General features: G+C 33.4%; 2 long non-coding RNA genes across 3 annotated transcripts; one reads left to right on the forward strand and one right to left on the reverse strand.

The window, feature by feature from the left end:
* The first annotated feature begins 588 nt into the window (after positions 1-588).
* On the forward strand, positions 589-18,050 carry LOC121984475. Its single transcript, XR_006112914.1, has 2 exons — positions 589-952; positions 16,834-18,050. It is a non-coding gene; the product is annotated as an uncharacterized LOC121984475 (long non-coding RNA).
* On the reverse strand, positions 2,517-13,633 carry LOC121984474. 2 transcript variants are annotated; one of them, XR_006112913.1, is made up of 4 exons: positions 13,275-13,633; positions 11,704-11,768; positions 2,851-2,910; positions 2,517-2,716 (listed from the first exon to the last, which is right to left on the reverse strand). It is a non-coding gene; the product is annotated as an uncharacterized LOC121984474 (long non-coding RNA). The 2 variants fall into 2 exon arrangements; XR_006112912.1 differs by lacking the exons at positions 2,517-2,716; positions 2,851-2,910 and adding an exon at positions 10,857-11,055.
* Positions 18,051-19,557: the final 1,507 nt, after the last annotated feature.

The raw sequence follows: 19,557 nt of genomic DNA on the forward strand, positions 1-19,557 counted from the left end.
GAGTGATTCTGGTGAGGTTAAAACAAGATTGCAGGTAAAACTTATTTTTAATTTGATTAAATTTTAATAAAGCAATAAAATTATTTGATGTATCAAAATATTTTAAAATTAATATGATAACTTTTAAAAGAGGAATATTTTTTTATTATATTAATGATTATCGGCGCTTAATTTTTTAAATTTTTGTATTTAACAAAGTTAAAAGTAAAGAAACATAACAACTCGTGTGGATGATGAGGATAATGGAAGAGTGGACTAATAGGAGGCAAAAAAATATGGATAATTATTTAATTTATTAATTTTTTATATACCATATGTCTTATAAATCCTCTCTTCCATAAAAAATGAAAGTTATTATTCTTTATTCATGATGTCTTCTAAACTACTGTCTCTATAACAAAAAATTCCTAAACGTCCATATTTTTGTTTTCCTGACTAATGATATAGAAGACGAATAGAAAGAGAAAAAAAACAAAGGCAGCGATCGACGTGGCTCCAACGTGTAAATTTCCAACTCAGCCTAGCAAAAGAACCTTCTCTCTCTCATTTTTTATTTCATTAGCGTTTTTCCTTTCTTTCTTTCCTCATCAAACATCCAACTCTAAAACAAAGCCCATTTTACTAAAAAAATTCTCCTTTGCCTTCCTCCCAGCGTGCTAGCGAAGAGAAGAGAATCATCGGACCCAAATTACTCAATGAAGGAACTCAACTATTGGAGCGAAATTGCACGATCTGTCTCCCTTGCTCCCAGTGAAAAAACACAACGAAGGAGGCTTCAAACTCAGCAAAGGATTCAACCCATCTGCCTTCAGGTTACTCTTACTCGTTCACTCCAGCCCCTTCTTCCCGTCCCTTCATCCGTGACCCCTAAATGAGTACTCTCCCTTCAAGCCGTTCGAAAAATTCCGGGTAATGACAAGCTCCCTTCAAAATTCAGGGCTACAAGATCTAGGTATGTATTAAATTGTTCAATCTCTTAATTATTGGGTTGGGAAATGATTGAGAATTAGGTTTCTTTTGGTTTAATAGTATTATAACATTGGAGTGGTTGCTGCGTACATGAAAGTGTCTACACTGATTGAACATTTTTTTGAGGGTTTCTATACATTTTGTCTCTCTATTTCTTAGCAACCAATAAAAAGTTATGTTTACTCTATTTTTTTTAAGCTGAATATTATGGGAAATCAATCAACTGAAATTCTAAATTACAAATTCAAATTATTGCATTATTTCATTATTGCAATATTTCTAGGCTGCATTATTTTTCATTATTTTTTCAAATTATTTCTTAGCTGCATTATTTTTCATTATTTTTTTTTTTTGGCTTAGTCTACTTATTGCATTATTTCTAGGCTGTGTTCAACTAACAGATGTATTTCATCAATTTGGGATTGAATACTATGGTTTCTTTTTTTTCTTTTTTCTTTTCCTTAACTAATGAAATTTTGAATATTAGATTGCTATTTCATATCATTAATTATTAAGGAACAACAACATCAGTAATATCAAATTTAAAAATATAATAGGTAGGGAATGCGGACTAAGAGCATTAGTGTTAGTAGCTAGATCGACCAAGAATCTGAGAATACTCTATTATGGATGTAAGTATCATGGCTAATTAAAGTGGATGATGACTGATACTATATTTGATGAAGACAACAACCATATATATTTTAGGAGGTTGATAAGAGTATACTCAATACAGTCAAGGTTAGAGAGTGAATACACTTCTTATTATGGATATAATCTGAGAAATTGGAATGTACCGAGATTGATCTTGGTATTAGTGATTGTGAACTTAATGCTTTTGGCTGTATATCTGATTTGTTTGTTAGTTCATCTGGTTAAGTAGTGATAGTTGTTTGTTAGTTCATCTGGTTAAGTAGTGATTAATTAGTGTTGGTATTGTAATGTGAAAAAGAAATGTAATTTTGGAAGTACCATCTACTTAATGGTTGTAATATGTGTGCCAAATATGACTCTTATGCTTGCCAGATATGACTTGTCAACACTTTTTTGTATTGCAAAAAATTTTTGCTTGCAAAGTTTAATTGTACTATTATGCTTGCCAGATATGGTTGTTATGCCTTTGAAATTTCTCTTTTGCCAAAAAAAAAATAAGACTTGTAAATAATTATTTTTTCAAACAAAAGTACTACTATTTCCTATGTTTTTTGGAAAAAAAACATAACCACAAGGTGAAATATGGTAGTTGAAAACATGGCTTGGAAGTACTTTTTTTCTAAATGACAATGTTATTGTTTCCTATGGTTTTTTAAAGAAAAAACCACAACCAATCACTACAACATATGTTCTATTACACAGAAAAATGTGATTGTTTTGCCAAAAAAATTATGATTGTTCAAAAATAACATTTTTTCTATGAACCTTAACAATTATATTTCTCACTGATAGAGTACGACCTTGAGAAAGCAACCAAAAGAAAGACTTATAAATCCATAAGTGAACACAAAATGTAAAAAATATAACTGAATCATAAAGATACTTGGGTCAGATCAAAGCACAAAAAGTGCACTTAAAGAATGACCAATTCTCTCACTAACAAAATACATTAAAAGTCCAAGTATCAAATTAGCATTTTCCAAGAATACATTTCATACACCCCATTCAGAACTCTAATGCAAGACGGATTTCAACAAGAGAATTAAAAATTTAGGCCACAACCACTACCTCCACACTATTGAATCAACTAAACCTACAATATAGAAACTACATTAGTGGATACACTATAGACACTCATATTACTGCAAGTACAAAAAAAATCCAAAATAACTAATGTTGTCTTACATATAATAAAAGACAAATATTATTTGAAAGTTGATCACATACCTATGCACAACAAAGTAGTTGCAATGCAAAGATCTTTAGCTATAAATCACTTTTACATACCTGTAACAAAGAAACCTATAAATAGTAAACAAAGAACTTTAACTAAAAATGTAGTATATAAAATAGAAGTTATATCATGGGTATCGGAGAATAATTATCTATTGTCAAATCATAATAAATCAAATTTTCTTTCGGACCTTTGCAACTAATTTCTTTATAATTTATTCGGTTTCCTCTTTGTAGGTGGGCAACCTCAAGATTGAATTTTTAATGAAGAGTGTATCACTTTTGTACTAAATCTAGATACTTTATTCAGTTTTTCACCATATTGAGTTAATGACGACTAACTGCAATCTTTTTCATCCCTTGAATGATCAATATCAATAGCAATTAGTTTTTCACGTGTGTCTTCCAAGATTTTCACCAAAAGAAAACAACTATCTTCATTTCTTGCTCCAAGTTTCTATCAATGGAGTGAGAAGCTTATTTCGATATCTTTCTCCATCACAAACATATTCATTCTAAATGCTGATGATACTTTGATACTCGTGCTTAATATCTTTGCTCCATCGATCCATAATATAATTTATAGGAACCTTAATCATCTTATTTTTTTCATCAACACAGATATCACATGCCTTTATAGAATTCCTTAAAACTTAAATAGATTATATAGACAATTCACTTGGCAATCTAACCCAGCGTAATGTACACTAAAGAAAGCTTCTCATAGGGGTTCTCTATTTTTTCTCAACATAGTTTCTACAACTTCTAATATCAAGGTTGTCCCTTCTTGCTTCACCAATGATTGCAAAATATCAACCCTCTTCCTTCATGTTGGAACAACTTAAATAAGTTGCTAGTGTAGACACTTTTAAATCATCTTCAATAGGATAATCAATTATTACTAGTATGATAAAATTAAAAGAACTAAAATCTAAACTTTTTTCCTTCTCAATATTCTTTTTCAAAGCATTATCATACTGCTTAACAAATTACTTCAAGGATATTTTAGAATGGAGGTAGTCATAAAAAAAAACATTCATACTTTCACTTCTTTGAGATGTGGGCATACCTGCACAAAAGTTATCTTTGATGTATATAAGTATCCATTTATTCGATTCTTCATGCAAAGATTTTAACCAATCATCATTCTCTAAATTAAACTCATCAATCATTTTTATTCAATTCTCTTCACATTTATCAACTGAAAGCAAGTTATAAACAAAGTTCTTCAATTGCTTCTTTATCATTTTATATTGAGCATGACCACCTAATTTTGTTGGAAGTTTTTTCATAATGTGCCACAGATATAAACGATGATGAGAATTCAAAAATACCTCTGCAATTTCAATTACCATGGCGCGACATTGGTCTGTGATTATAACCTTTATAGCACGTCTGAGCATACTTGTCAACCACAATTTGAACAATCATATGAATATTTTTAAATCTTCGCTTGATAATAATCCACAACCAAGTAAAATAGATTGACCATGATGATTCACTCTAATAAATGAAGCAAATTTCATGTTATAACTATTAGTCAAATAGGTTATATCAAAGTCACGACATCATAAAGTAATTATATGCAACCCTACATCTTGCATCTGCCAAAAAAATATTTCTTATTCGAGATTCTCCATCTAAATCATGCACATAAAAAAGTTTAAGTTTTGACTTTGCATGCAGTAAAAATAAGTACTCAAGTCAGTAGGATCGAGAAAACAGTGCTAGAGAGGGGGGGGGGGGGGGGGGGGGGGAAAATTTGTGACTTTTTTACATTTTTCATAAGACTCGAGAGATACGCAATGAAATTAAAATAAAGAAGAAGAAAAACATGACTAATACTTTTCTTATACTTGGTTCAAAGCCTATGATGACACCTACTCCAAGGCCGACGATCGAGTATCTCTTTCGTTAGAAAATCCACTAGAAATTTAATAAGTACAAAGAAAGTACAAAGCAATGATTACAATTTTGCATAAAATAAATTATACTGACAATATGAAAATCCGGTGTAGAGCACAGTTGTGGAGTAGAGTCACAACATAGTAGCATTGGAAATTAAAGTAGTGTGGCAAGCTTTTGAGCATCAGTTGCTTGTAGAAGTTGTGTTGTGTGCTTTGTTCGAACCCTCCTTATAAAGGAGTATCCAGGCGCCTGTATTCTCGTTGAGGTGCCTCTATTCGGAGCGATATGATCCTGATCCATTCTCATCATAGCTTATCCTGATCAAGGAACCTCAATCTCAAGCACCTCTATTCTTCCAGGTCCTCAATAGCTGCCATGGCATTGATCGAATGAGACTTTGTTCCTCAAAGCATTATCCTATCCCAAATGCCTAGATCCTTTCTAGGCACCTCAGTTCTAGGCTCTTGGATCCCTTCTGTTAGAGTGTATACTAAAAGCCTAGCTTTTGTATAAACATTTATTTAGAAAAAAAAAAAGAATCACAATGGTCAAATATCTACATTTATTTGTTAAATATAATTTATTCAATTAATTTATATAGTAGACAACATGGTGTGTGGTGTCACACACAGAAGATCATGTTGTCGGTTCTTTATAAATTATAAACAGTTGCTCGCGACTAAAATGGAAAGGAACAAACCATTGAAGTGTCGTAGTGTAATTAAGTATTAGTTTATCTTAACTAATAAATTACACTGATACACTCCAAGTGTATTGAGTATGACCATTTTAGGTAAGTTCTTTTTGTACTGACTTTATAAAAGAACTAGATTTTAGTTATTATGGAAGTGTGTGCTCTTAATCCTAATATAATAACAAACACATATATTTAGTATTTATTTCTTTGACTTATCAATGGGTGAGATTTAGCTCGATAAATCAATAAGCCCGATAAGTTGGGAAATGATATTACTTATAGTGTGTGTTGTTGATTATAGAAGGAAACTATGTCCTAGTAATCTAGGTTGAAAATGACCCAAGAGGAGCTCATAAGGATTATCATGTTAAACCCTGCAGGTGGACTTAGTCTGACATGATGATGAGGTTAAGTGGTACTACTCTTGGACTAAAATATTAATTAAGTGAGTTGTCAGTAACTCATTTAATTAGTGGACATTCAACATCTTAAACACAGGGAGACTAACACACTCATAATAAGAAGGAGCTCAAAATGTAATTTGGGATTGGTGCGATAGTTCAATAATAATTCTTTAGTGGTATGAATTATTATTGATGAATTAAGTTGTGTGTTCAGGGCGAACACGAGAAGCTTAATTTCATCGGGAGACCAAAACCAATTTCTCCTCTCGGCCCCTATCGTAGCCTCTTGTATATAGAGATTTATACCCACCACATACCCACTTCTTACCTACCTTTATACCCATCCTATTGGGGTCGGCCAAGCAAGCTTGGGCCGACCAAATAAATAGGATGAGTTGAGTTGGTGTGGCCGGCCCTAGCTTGAATCCAAGCTTGGTGTGGCCGGCCACATCATATTAAAAAGAGGTTTTTATTAAAATTATTTCTTATGTGGATATCATGGTTTTAAAAGAGAGTTTGAAATTTAAATAATTCCTTTTATAGCTTTCTAACAAAAGATTAAGAAAAGATTTGAAATCTTTCCTTATTTGTATATTGAAAGGTAAATTTTAATTTTGAGAAAACTTTCCTTTTTTAACCATGTTCATGATTTAAAAGAAAGTTTAAAAATTAAATATTTCTTTTATAAAGCTTCTACAAAAGATTAAGAAAAGATTTGATATCTTTCCTTATTTGTAGATTGAAAGAGATTTTAATTTTTAGAGATAACTTTCTTTTTATCCACATGTTTAAAAGAAAGATTTAATTTATAATTTTTTTTTATAAAACACCATGAAGGGAAAAATTATTGGAGAAATTTTTTATAAATTTCCGGAAGCAAATTAGGAAGTTTTAATACTTATGTGAATTAAAATTTCCTTGATTGGGAGAAAAGGTGGCCGACCATTATTATTGAGAAAAGAAAATTATTTTTAATTAAAATAATTTTTCTTTTTCATGGCAAAGGAATTAAGGAAGTTTCCTTATTTGCTAAGACCAAGGATTATAAAAGAAAGGGTAGAGGTTCCTTCATGGCTAACGACTCTATTCTTTTTCTCTCCCTCTCTTCCTTGGTGTGGCAGGCCATAGAAGTTTTCTCTTCTTCCTTTTCTTTCTTCTTCATTGGCCGAACCTCATCATCTCATGGAGCTTGAAGGTGACCGGATTCTAGCTTGGAGAAGAAGGAGAGAAAGGAAACATCCCTTGGAGCTTTGTGGTGGCCGAACCTCATCCTTTCATGGAGCTATTGTGGTGGCCGAATATTGCTTGGAGAAGAAGGTGGTTTAGATGGATTCTCATCTCGGTAGATCGTTGCCCACACAACGTCCGGGATAAGAAGAGGAATACGGTAGAAGATCAAGAGGTTATTTGCTTACAAAGAAAGGTATAACTAGTAATTATTTTCCGCATCATACTAGTTTTCTTTGTATAAGTTATTTTTGGAAATACCAAACACAAGATGCATATGATTTTAGAGTTTTCGGATTTGTTTCGAATTTGTGTTTTCTTTGTTTTCAAATTTGTGATTCGATTGTTCTTTTTGGTTAACCTAGAGTTATTTAAGGAAATTAAATATTAGCTTTCCTTAAAAGGCTTTGTTTAGGCGGTGGTGGTTGCTCCCATATCCAAGAAGGTCATGTGTCTCGCCATGTAGTCCTGGAAGTTAATTTTGAAAATTAATATTTAATGGAATTAATAACATAGGTGGATTTGAATCAATAGTGTTAAGTTCCGCTTGCGATTCAAATCTAAACCATTAAGAACAGATAAGTTAAATTTGGAATCAATGATGTTAAGTTCCATCTGCGATTCCTAATTTAACTTCTAAAGAACACAATAGGTTATTTAAGGAAAGGTTCGACACTTGTACAAAATTTTTATACAATGGAGCCGGTACGGTTTTTCTAGGACTAACCAACACCTTCTAGGTACCTAGACCACCTTGGTCTAGAAATCTAATACATGCATAATAAAATTAGCACAATAAATATATGGAATGCAATAAGGTCAGTCCAGTTTAGACTATGTAGTCCTGACTTTTAGGTTTCCCTGGAACCTTAGGATCGATGCCTACTATTTTCTCAACTGGGAACACATCCTCATCTACTCCTCTTAGGAGAATTTAGCTTTGCCAAACACCTATTTAGACTTTTGCTCAGCCTCTGATCTTGACCTTCCAGACTTTCGCTAGACGTCTAATCCTTGATCTGCCTAGACTTCCGTCTAATGTTCATGACCCCTAGGACTTATGCTCAATGTCCTCAATCTGCCAAGTCTTGTGCCTAGTCCACTCGACTAGGACTTCATGCCCAATTCTCTCGACCAGGACTTCATGCCTAATCCTCTCAACTAGAACTATGTGTCCAATCCTCTCAACCAAGACTTTTTGCCCAATCCTCTCGACCAGGACTGCATGCCCAATCCTCTCGACCAGGACTTTTTTTTCCCAATCCTCTCAATTAGGACTTCTTTCCTAGCCTCAACTAGAAGTTTCCTACACACTTAGTTAACCTTGTTAGATCACAACACAGCTTAACTTTGAACCCTCTGTCATTATCAAAATTATGTTCAATTAGCTGGTAGTTCCAGTACTAACAAAGGTTTCAATATCTTCATTCCCTAACCTCAACCTTCTAGCTTTTAAAATATAATTTTTACATTTTCTCTCATTCAATGCTAAATTCTTATAGCCTCTAGACTCAACTACAAATGAATGAAAATTTTTACTCAAAATTATTCCAGCTTGATTATTTAATTCTAGTTTCCTCTTTGTAAAAGGATCCAATACTTTATTACATCTAAAATGTCATGACTTTCTCGGGCTTAAGATATGATTATGTTCAAGGTAGACACTAGTTATCACCAAGCTTTCATCATTTTGAATAACAATATTAATCTTAGCTTTACAATCCATCTTAGTAGAAGGTTGAGGGTATAAAATATTTTTTTGCTTGAGATACTGTCTTGCCACATTTGGCACATCCAATAACGAAATATTTTTGCTTTCCATCATCTCCATTTTTTCCACCTAATTTGGAAATACCGAAACCAACATTTTGAGCATAGGATTATAAAAATTACAGACCTCCTCTTCAGATGAAAAAGTTAATCAAATCTCAGGAATCTTAACTTTATTTAAACTAGATGGATCTTTATGCACATGTTCGTTGTTATTTGTTGCCTCATTTGAATCATTTTTGCTTTGTTCCATGACACTTTCTTCACCTGCATTTATATAAAAATTCAAGGCGGGTAAGTATTTTAAATGTAACTTGTTTACTAGTTGCTAAGAAACAAAGAGATGGAATATATAAAAGTCCTAAACAAATGTTCAATCTGTGTAGACACTTTTATGTATACAACAGTCACTCTAGATGTTATAACACTCTTAAACCAAAAGAAACCTAATTTCCAACCATTTCCCAGCCCAATAATTAAGAGATTGAACAATCTAATACATACCCAAATGTTGTATCCATGAATTTTGAGGGGAGCTTGTCGCTACTTGGAGTTTTTTGATCGACTTGAAGGGAGGGTACTCGTTTAGGGGTCACAATTGAAGGGACGAGAAGAAAGGGTTGGAGTGTACAAGTTAGAGAAACCTAAAGGGAGACGTGCTGAATCCTTCATTGGGTTTGAAGTCTCCTTCATAGTATTTTTTTTCATTAGGAGCAAGGGAGACAGGCTGCACAATTTCACTCCAATAGCTAAGTTCCTTCGTTGAGCAATTTGGGTCTAATGATTCCCTTCTCTTTGTCTGCTCGCTGGGATGAAGATAAAGGAGAATTTTTGGGCTCCATTTAAGGGTTGGATGTTTGAAGGGGAAAGGAAGAACGCGAATGAAGCAAAACATGGGAAGGTTCGTTCACTAGGTTGAACTAGTAATTTACACATCGGCACCATGCCATTTGTTGCCTTTTTTATGCTCTTTTCATTCGTGTTCTACATCATTACTCTTTTTTTTTTCTAGTTCAGTTGCTTTATCAATTCATGATTCCTTCTACTGTACCAAAACACAAACCTTTGCCCTCAGGCATGGTGCAGCAACAACACATTCAACAAATTACCTAAGCATCCACAGTTTGAATCCCTACTACGCACGATGCACTATAGAGCATTTTCCTTTGGCGGAATGAAAATTTTGGGGCATTAGCTACCAGGCAAGAGTCGCTCGCACTTCCAAATTTATTCGATGGGTGAACTTGGGGAAGGTCGCTTACCTCAAGGATTAGTTGAGTCCAAGATTGAGACAGCAAGATTATAAAATACACAGATTTTATGTACAATTGAATAGGTGAAGGAATAGATGAATAGATAAATATTTTTTCTCAATTATCTATCTAAGAAAAATAAGAATATTAGAGAAAAAAATTTAGAATTTTATCTATTGAGAAAAAACTTATGGTATGAAAACACTTAGGCCATTATAAATGTCCCAATTAAATAATATACAATTATAATAAATACTAAAGGAATATCAAAACAATTTAATTGATAATGATAATATAAAATAAAATTATTTAAATATAGATAAAGATATGATAGGAACACTACAAGAAAAAAGTCTAACAAGTTTTTCACCGTTGTTATAGCCCCTTTAGAACTGTTGTTAAATGCCGTGTTGTTAAAGGGGGTGCCCAAAGACAACAGGCTTTAACCGTTGTCTTTGAAGGCAAAGACAACAGTTTTACAACGGTAAAAAACTGTTATCTTTTCCTTCAAAGATAACAGTTTTTCACCGTTGTCTTTTAGTGTGTGTATTTAATAACATGGCCTTCAACAACAGTTTTAAACTACCTACGACAACAATGAAAAACCGTTGTCTTTTTTCAAATAAAAAATAAAAAAAATTAATACACAATTTTCCAATATTATAAATCATTCAAAATACTAAATTTTAAAATAAAATTTAATATACAATTTTCTAACATTTGAAAATAATATCGACAGCATTCTAAAGAAATTTCATAAGCAACCAACAAAATGATAACTAACAACACTATTAAAACAAAGGTAGAGCAATATAACATGAAATTTTCTGCTTAGATGTCGATGAAGAGGAGGCACTGCAGCTCCTAGTGCTCCTCAATTTATTAAAGTCTCTTCATTTTTTTAGTTTTTCGGCGCTCTTCCTAGTACTTTTGAGGGCACCTACTCAAACAAAGACATATATTACAAATTAAAAACCAAATTGTACACCAGATTCTAATTGCACTACTTAAATGTTACATAACCATAAAAACCTTTTAATCTAGTCATCTAACAGAAGTGCAAAAAGCGTTATCTATGGAACCTAAATAGTAACCTCTTGAAACAATATGGTGGCTCTTAAATTTCTTATGAAGCAAAATTTTCATTCTATGTCACTGCATACAAAGCTTCTATTATAAACCATGCAAACGTTATTTTTCAGTGATCAAGAAGCGTTAAATTCTAAAAGGGGCAATCTAATGCAAAGGTTCCCACACACTCCATGTGATGCTGAGGAATAAGTCATACATTAAATTCTAAAAGGGACCATTAAAAGAAAGAATGTCTTAAATAAAAATGAATCCAGAAAGTTACCATATGCTCTGGATTAATCCTTTCAGTTTACATTGATCATGAGCTAAATTACAAGAAGAGAAGTGGAGTGGCATGTTACATTAGTTGACTTTCTAATCTTTAGTTTAAGTTTCATCATTTAGAGAAACAAGTCAAATGTAGAAGACAAGCAAGAACTACTACACAATGAACGCAAATAATAGAATCATGCACTAAGGTCAAAGAAACTAAAGAAAACAAGCAGAAATTACCCACCTCAAATGTAGAAAATGTAGAGTGTCCAAACCGTCTAGTCAAAGGGTTTGCTTCGAACTCAAATCCTACAAACATAGGATACAGAACAAAGCTAAGTATTAACATAATTCTAATAATCATAGACAACCTAGGTAGGTTAATCATCTGTTCTCCTTGTCTAGTGATTATTTAATCTTCTTACATGTGTTGTAACGAATTCTAAATGGATTGAATAAGGACTTATGATTCATCTAATCAATCTCAGCAAAATTTGTAATGCTGAATTCAGAGCACGGAATGTTACATCAATGGCATTACGTTTTCAGGAATTAATATGACAAAACTAAATTTACATTAGATCCAATCCAAGGAAAGGAATGCAAAGGGCTATGATATCTGGATCTCAAATTTTACCTAATTGATATTTCTTGTTATCAAATCAATTGATTGTTTGCTTAAAATTTAAGAGTTCTATAAAATTTCTAACATAATTACGAAACTGTCCAAATTCCATGCATAAGCACTTATATTATTTTTCCTATACACCTGATGCATGGAAAGAAAGAATACCTTAACTAGAGCTGTAAATGAACCAAGCGTTCGTGAACAAGCTTGGTGTTCGGCTTGATAAGAGCTTGTTTATGTTCGTTCAATATACATTAGATTAATTAAACAAACAAGCTTGAACAGCTCGTTAAGCTAAACAAACAAGCTTGAACACATATGTGTTCAGCTCGTTAACGTTCGTGAACAACGTTCGTGAACAATGTTCGTGAACAACGTTCGTGAACAATGTTCACGAACAATATTTATTAATAAAATTCTTTTCAATATGATAAATAAATAATAAAATAAAATAAATAAATTTAAATTATCAATCTTAATAACCAATCAAACAATTAAAAGTTTCAAACAATCAAACAAGCTTGAATTGAGAGCTTGATAACATCTAAACGAACCAAGCTCAAACCAAGCTCAAGCCAAGCTCGAACCAAGCTCAAGCCAAGCTTGAATTGAGAGCTTGATAACATCTAAACGAACCAAGCTCAAACCAAGCTCAAGCCAAGCTCGAACCAAGCTCAAGCCAAGCTTGAATTGAGAGCTTGATAACATATAAACGAACCAAGCTCAAGCCAAGCTTCAAACAAGCTCAAGCTCATAAAAAATAAACCAAGCCAAGCTTGAACACTCATTTCAAAAGCTTGGTTCATTTTAAGCTCGGCTCGGCTCGGTTATCTTATCAAACAAGCTTGAACACCCCAAAGCTCGGCTCGGCTCGGCTTGTTTACAGCCCTAACCTTAACCAACTCTCGTAGAGGAATCGAAGGGACCAGGAAGATCCAATCCGTTATTAATAAGTGAGCTTTTCATCAAAAGAGAAGAACAACACCATTAGACAACGAAAGGATAAATCTTAACTATCATTTGGATTGATTAATCGATCCCCATTTAGTTATTTGATTAAATTTTACTGTTAGCATGCATGCATCTATGAACTTTAATTCAATTAACTTATTAACCTAACATCCGATTAATCAATCATAATTAACAAAATCAGAACTTTAATTAACATTGTTAATGAAACTGATTACCCAATTCGGCTACGTTGAGGGCAGGGCGTGCGGACATTGACTGCCTTGAGGGCAAGGGTCGGGTCTCTGTCAGAAGACTGCCAAGGATCTCAAGTCCTTGGCGGCGGTCGGGGCAGTGCCCTGCTTAGGTCACCAAGACGACGACGAATAGAGAAGGGGTTGGGCGAAGACCCCATGTCGGCCGAGGGAGGTGGCAGAGGGCTCATGCGGTCGGTGACGATGGGAATGTGGTCGGCGTCTTCTGCGTCGGTACACGGTGGGGAGGGGAAGACGGAAGAGTCCAAAGTAGGGCCGGCGGCTTCGAAGTCGCGTGAGGGCGGTTTCGAAATCGCGAAAGAGGAGAGGAAACGGCGGAGGTTAAGGGCAAAAAGCAAAAAACAAATTTTGTAAATCAACATTTCCTTTAAATAGATTACACAAGAGACTTTTTCCCATACCACGTTAGTTATCTGAATTATTTATAAATTCATTAAAAAAAACCCCAAATAAATCTAGAAATTTTTTCTAAAATTTAATAAGTGGTTAAATAAATTCATTTTCCAAATATTTATAGATTTATTATTTTATTTTATTTTTCCCTAAATTCATTGAATTGCTATAGATATAACATCTTAAGAGAGAAAATATCTAGTTATATAAATTTCATTTATCCATAAAAATGAGATTCTATAAAGAAATTATTATCCATGAAAATGGACAAATAACTATGTTGGACAATAATTTAATAAAACATGCACATAGACAACACAATAATTTTAAACTCCAAAACACGCACAAAGACAACAATTTAATAAAATTGTTGTTTATTAACATGTAATCAATGCTAATAGATAACGGTTGATTAAAACTATTGTCGTATGCTAAAAAAAAATCTCATAGACAACAGTTTTCAAAAATTGTTATCTTTGACATACAAAAGACAATGATTTTTTAAAAATCGTTGTCTATTTTCAGAAAAACATGACCAACAATAACAGTTTTCAATAAAATTATTGTTAAATGAAAAAATAACAACAGTTTTTTGAAAAATCGTTGTCTATTAGGTGTGGTTGAATATCAAATTTCTTGTAGTGGAAAATAGATATGGCTGAGTCTGATAAAGACTTAATTATTCCTATTATATCCATCTAAAAGAATAAATTAATTTCATCTGCTTAATATTTATTTATCTATTCATTCTTGTTCATCCTTACAAATACTAAATAAAATTACACAGCACTAATGCATAAAACTTTCCTTGGAGATAGGTAAGTACAACTTTCTTCTTTCTAAGCTCTAAAATATATATATATAAAATTGTCCTTTGATGCTTCATTTAAGCCACGTTAGTCTTGTTATTTCACCCATATCCATCTTTGTTAACATTTTTTATTACATAATTAGGACATCATATCTCATATTTTATAGATAAGCACAAAGCTTTGTTTGATGAAGATAAAAAATTAATAACAATAAAAAAGAGAAGACAAGGAGACAGTTTTTTTTTAAAAAAAAAAAATATTTCTTAAGTGAAACACACAAGATCAGATGGTAAATCTTCACTAAATTACAATAAGTTTTAGTATGTTGTTTGTGAAATCTTCACCAAATTTCATTAATTTTAAGTATATTGTTAGTGGTGATCTAAGCTACCGTTATACTAATTGGGATCATTAAATCTTCTCTTTTATTGTTAGTATTTTGTTAATATCTAAACTTTTAGATTGATGATTTATTTTGGACGAGTAATTAATGATTATTATCTTCAAGAATTAAATTGATAAGAACATATACTATATTTGTTCTTAGCTAAAAGGTTAATAAAGGTATAGAAAAGATTTGATGTACCTACTAATTTTAATAGTGAAAGTTCTTTAGTAGTCAAAACCTATAATTTTTTTTATACCATGGATGATTTTTCACACAACAATTTGGTGTCTTATTATTCATTCTTGTTATTTCTCTTGTCAACTCTACTCACTTAGAAGATGATGATAATGATAACCAAGTCAGATACTTATTACTGAAATACGAGGAAGCAGAATAGTAGAAATCTAAAAACTATGATGGTAATGATAAGTAACAAGGATGATCCAAATAAAAAATAGAGATTAAGTGTCACCATTGTGCTAGGTGAAAATGAGTTTCAATGCAAAGTAGGGAGCAAAATAAAGAAAAAGATTAAGACAATATAGGTAATATTATCAACTGATGATCATTATATAGGTAATATTATTCATGACATTGAAATTGTAACTTTTACAGTCAGAATTTAGATTGGGTTGCAGACTGTAGTGGTTCATAACACTTCCAATTGTGTTGTCTATTCAAGAAATATGAGTTATGTTCTTGGTGTTCCCCTTAATTTGATTTCGACCAGTATGCTTGATGATGAGGGTTGACACAATTACCTTGATGTAGAGAATAGAACATACAAATGGTCTTTGACGATAACTAGAGGTAAGAAATGTAATTCTCTATATGCGACAGAAATTCAATATATGTTGATGCAGGGGTAATTTCTAGGTGTCACATGGTTAAGAAGATCAATAATCAAATCAGAATGGTACGCAAGATCAATAAGAGCTGACTCCCGACTACTCTTGGTGGCTGACTCCCAGCTACTCTCGACTCCCGGCTACACTCAATACCTGACTCTTGACTCTCAACTACTCCCGACTCCAAACTCCTAGCTACACTCGATGCCCAACTCCCGACTCCTGGCCACACTTGAAATTCGACTTCTAGCTACACTCAATGGCCGACTCTTGACTACACTTGGCTCGTTCAAACTAAATTGAAATTGTCTCAGTTATCAAAAGTTAGATTAATGAAGTATTATGCTATTTTTGGGAGAATAATGAATAATGCAGTCATCATCATGAGAAAGATAGAAAATGCAGCTATAAATTCCAACATAAATGGGTCGTAATAGGTATTCATGGCAGGAAACCTGACCACGATAGTGAGAAAGGAGGGCGAATAGGGAGAACATGATGGAAAGGTACGATCCTATAAAAGATAATCGATTCTTATGAGCAAAGGTACATGCACACATACTTTCAAAACCCTAATTTCCAGCAACTATTTTCTTTTTCACTAAAAATCTGACTTGAGTGTTAGAGTGGTTTCGCCGGGACTCCCCTAACCATTATTCTAACTCATTTTCTATGAGTTTTTTTCTTCGTAGAATAGAAATCACATAACCTTTTTGATCAGCAATAATAACAATCCATACCCGGTGAGAAACATTTCCGTTCTCAAGTATGATCAAATTAACATTGTCTGTGGAAAATCTGAGTTAAAGACTAGATTGAGACATAAGATGGATGACACTAGACAATCCTATGCGAAAGCTCATGAAAGGTCAAATGTTATTACCATGACAATAAAAGAATTCATTAAACTTGTGGTGGCCACTATACAAGTAGTGCTAAGGGGCAACTGATAGTTAACATTTGGATATGTTATTCTATTGCTATTTTTCATAGCTTTTATCCTTGGGAGTTTCCATTTCTATTTTTTTGTAAATTTGATAGGGATTGTGACTATTAATTGATCATGTTAATTTGTCTTACAGGAATTGAGGGAGACCAACGAATCAGCTCGATCCAAATGGTTCAATAAAAGCTATCGAGAGTTAAGTTCGATTTCTAGATTAAGAAAGGAGAAAAGCCCAATTTCACAAGCCCAGGAAGAAATTGCAAATCCGATTCAATTTGGATTCAGTGGTTTAAGCTTCAATTCTAGTTCGGTTCAGGGCCGGTTCAGTGGAAGCTTTAAAGGGTGATTTTCTGCTCAAAGCATTCTCGGCTCGGGTTTTCTCTTTGCACTGTGCGCGACTCTGCTCGCGTTTTCTCCCCCCAACACCCCCGAGTATCCTTTCTTCTCCGATCTGCTTCAAGCGGCGACGGCACAACGTTCCTTCCAGCGACTGCGAGTGATGGCGATGCCACGCTGACCGTGCTCAACTCACCAGAGGCGTTCTTTGGTGAGTCTCCTTCTTCCATTTCTTCGTTAATTCCCTGCTTGAGCAATTCCGGAAGTAGGGTTCAAGGCAGTGGTGGTAGCAGCGAGCTCTGGTCATCTCCAGCTCATCGGAGGGGTTCTATGATGTTTCTTCACATTTCGGCACCTTTTCTGAGGATCTTTGCCTCCAGCGGGTTGCAATGGCAGAGGATTCCAAAGAGGGCGACGGCTGTGCAACTTCTTCTCTAGCGAGTTTCTTATTCCATCACTGAGCTCTGTGGAGGGTTTCTTCTATAGACGGCGTTGCGAAAGCAGGAGTGTATCCAGAGATTTCAGTGTGTTTAGTCCTTTTCTGGCAGAAGCTTCACCAGTCGTTCCTTCTTCACAATTCCGGCAGAAATCACACAAGAAAATCCAGCACTGTGTGCTGTGGAGCCCTTCTTCTGTGGATTGTGTTGCAGAAGAACAAGACTTCTCCATTTCAGTGAACAATTCCATTCCAATCAATTCTAGTCGGATACGTCATTGTTCGTGATCAGCAGTTGGTCGTTTATGATGTTATCCACCGGCTTTGGCATTCCAGATTTAGGTCCTTCGTATGATGGCGAAGGGTAGTCGACTCAGAGTGGATCGTGAAAGAGGAAGTTTGGTTAACTTAGTTTAAATCATGTCGATGTTTATTAATCATGGTTGAATGCTTGTATTGAACTTGATTTCTCATGTTTGAATTGTACGTATCATGCTTAAATACTTTCATGCACACAACTTGTTTGGTGAATTATTTCAACCAGTAGTTAAGTTTAATTTGATGCATTTTACTTTCCTTCATTCTTTCTTGTCTTGTTCTTCCAATTTCTTCAAGTTCTAGTTCTTCATTTGGATGTCATTAGTTCTTCATTTGACATAATTTGATGCATTTTACTTTCCTTCATTCTTTCTTATCTTGTTCTTCCATTTTCTTCAAGTTCTAGTTCTTCATTTGGATGTCATTAGTTCTTCATTTGACATAATTTGATGCATTTTACTTTCCTTCATTCTTTCTTGTCTTGTTCTTCCAATTTCTTCAAGTTCTAGTTCTTCATTTGGATGTCATTAGTTCTTCATTTGGATGTCATTAGATTAGATTAGATTAGCTTTCTTTAATGTTGTAGGTTTCATTCAATGCTTAGTTTTGTTGATGTTTTATTTAATGTTGTCTTTCATTTTCTACAATTGCAGTTAAGTTAGACTTAGCTCTCATTACTTGCATTATCTTAATTTACTATATTAGGGTTCATTTAATACTTTGCTATTTTATTTCTTAATTTAATTGCATTGATGGTGAAACTCATAGCGTAGAGTGATAATGCGTTGTGGATTAATTATTGACACTTAGTTAAATTTCATTCCAGCATTAGATTAGTTCCCTACTTACTTTGCTTTCATTTGTTAGATTTATAATCAAAAATTCAAAACCCCTTTTTTCATATTAAAACCTCAAAAATATGAATAACAGACAATCCTACATTATCATCCTATCATTGTATTCATTGGGAGATGACCTGAGTCATTTCTATACTACATTAGTGTAATTAGAGGGATTTAGTACTTAAATTCTTTAGATATCATATCACAACAAAAACGACCTTTTCAAAATTTGGCACCGCTATCGGGGAATGTTAGCGGTGTTCGGTGATCTTAGGATTATTTTTTCTATTTTCTCTCTTGTTTCTGAAAAAAATTTAAAAATATTATTTAGGTTTAATTATTTCTTCTTTTTTATGCACGCATTCTATCTTATATATTTTCCTGTATCTTTTGATGGTATTTACATGAATGTTTCAGGTAAGACTAGGAAATTTTTTATGTGAAATTAGCAGTTTCAGAGTTTTAGTGTAATCAGGACCTCAGATTTGTTAAGTAACATGGAGAACAACACTGAATAGACTCTTAGAGAGCTTTAGGTAACAGATTTGTTAGATGATTCATTCTGCATTCAATATTCTAATTTAGAGGTAGACTTCGAGTTATGAAAAATTACTCATCTAATATCGAAGTTTCATGGACTATCTGGTGAAGATCCCAATAGGCATTACAAGAATTGGATATGATTTGATCTACATGGAACCCACATGTTATATCAGGAGATGATGTTAGACTTAGAGCATTTCCATTTTCACTAGCAGATTTAGCAAAAGATTAGTTGTATTGTCTCCCACCCAACTCTATCACCAACTGAATCGAGATGAAGAAATTATTTCTGGCGAGGTTTTTTCCTACTACTAGGATCGCAGCTATTTGGAGGAGTATTTGTGGAGTCCTGCAATTCATAGGAGAACCATTTCAATACTATTGG

This window comes from Zingiber officinale, chromosome 5B (genome assembly GCF_018446385.1).
Source record: "Zingiber officinale cultivar Zhangliang chromosome 5B, Zo_v1.1, whole genome shotgun sequence".
NCBI lineage: Eukaryota > Viridiplantae > Streptophyta > Magnoliopsida > Zingiberales > Zingiberaceae > Zingiber > Zingiber officinale.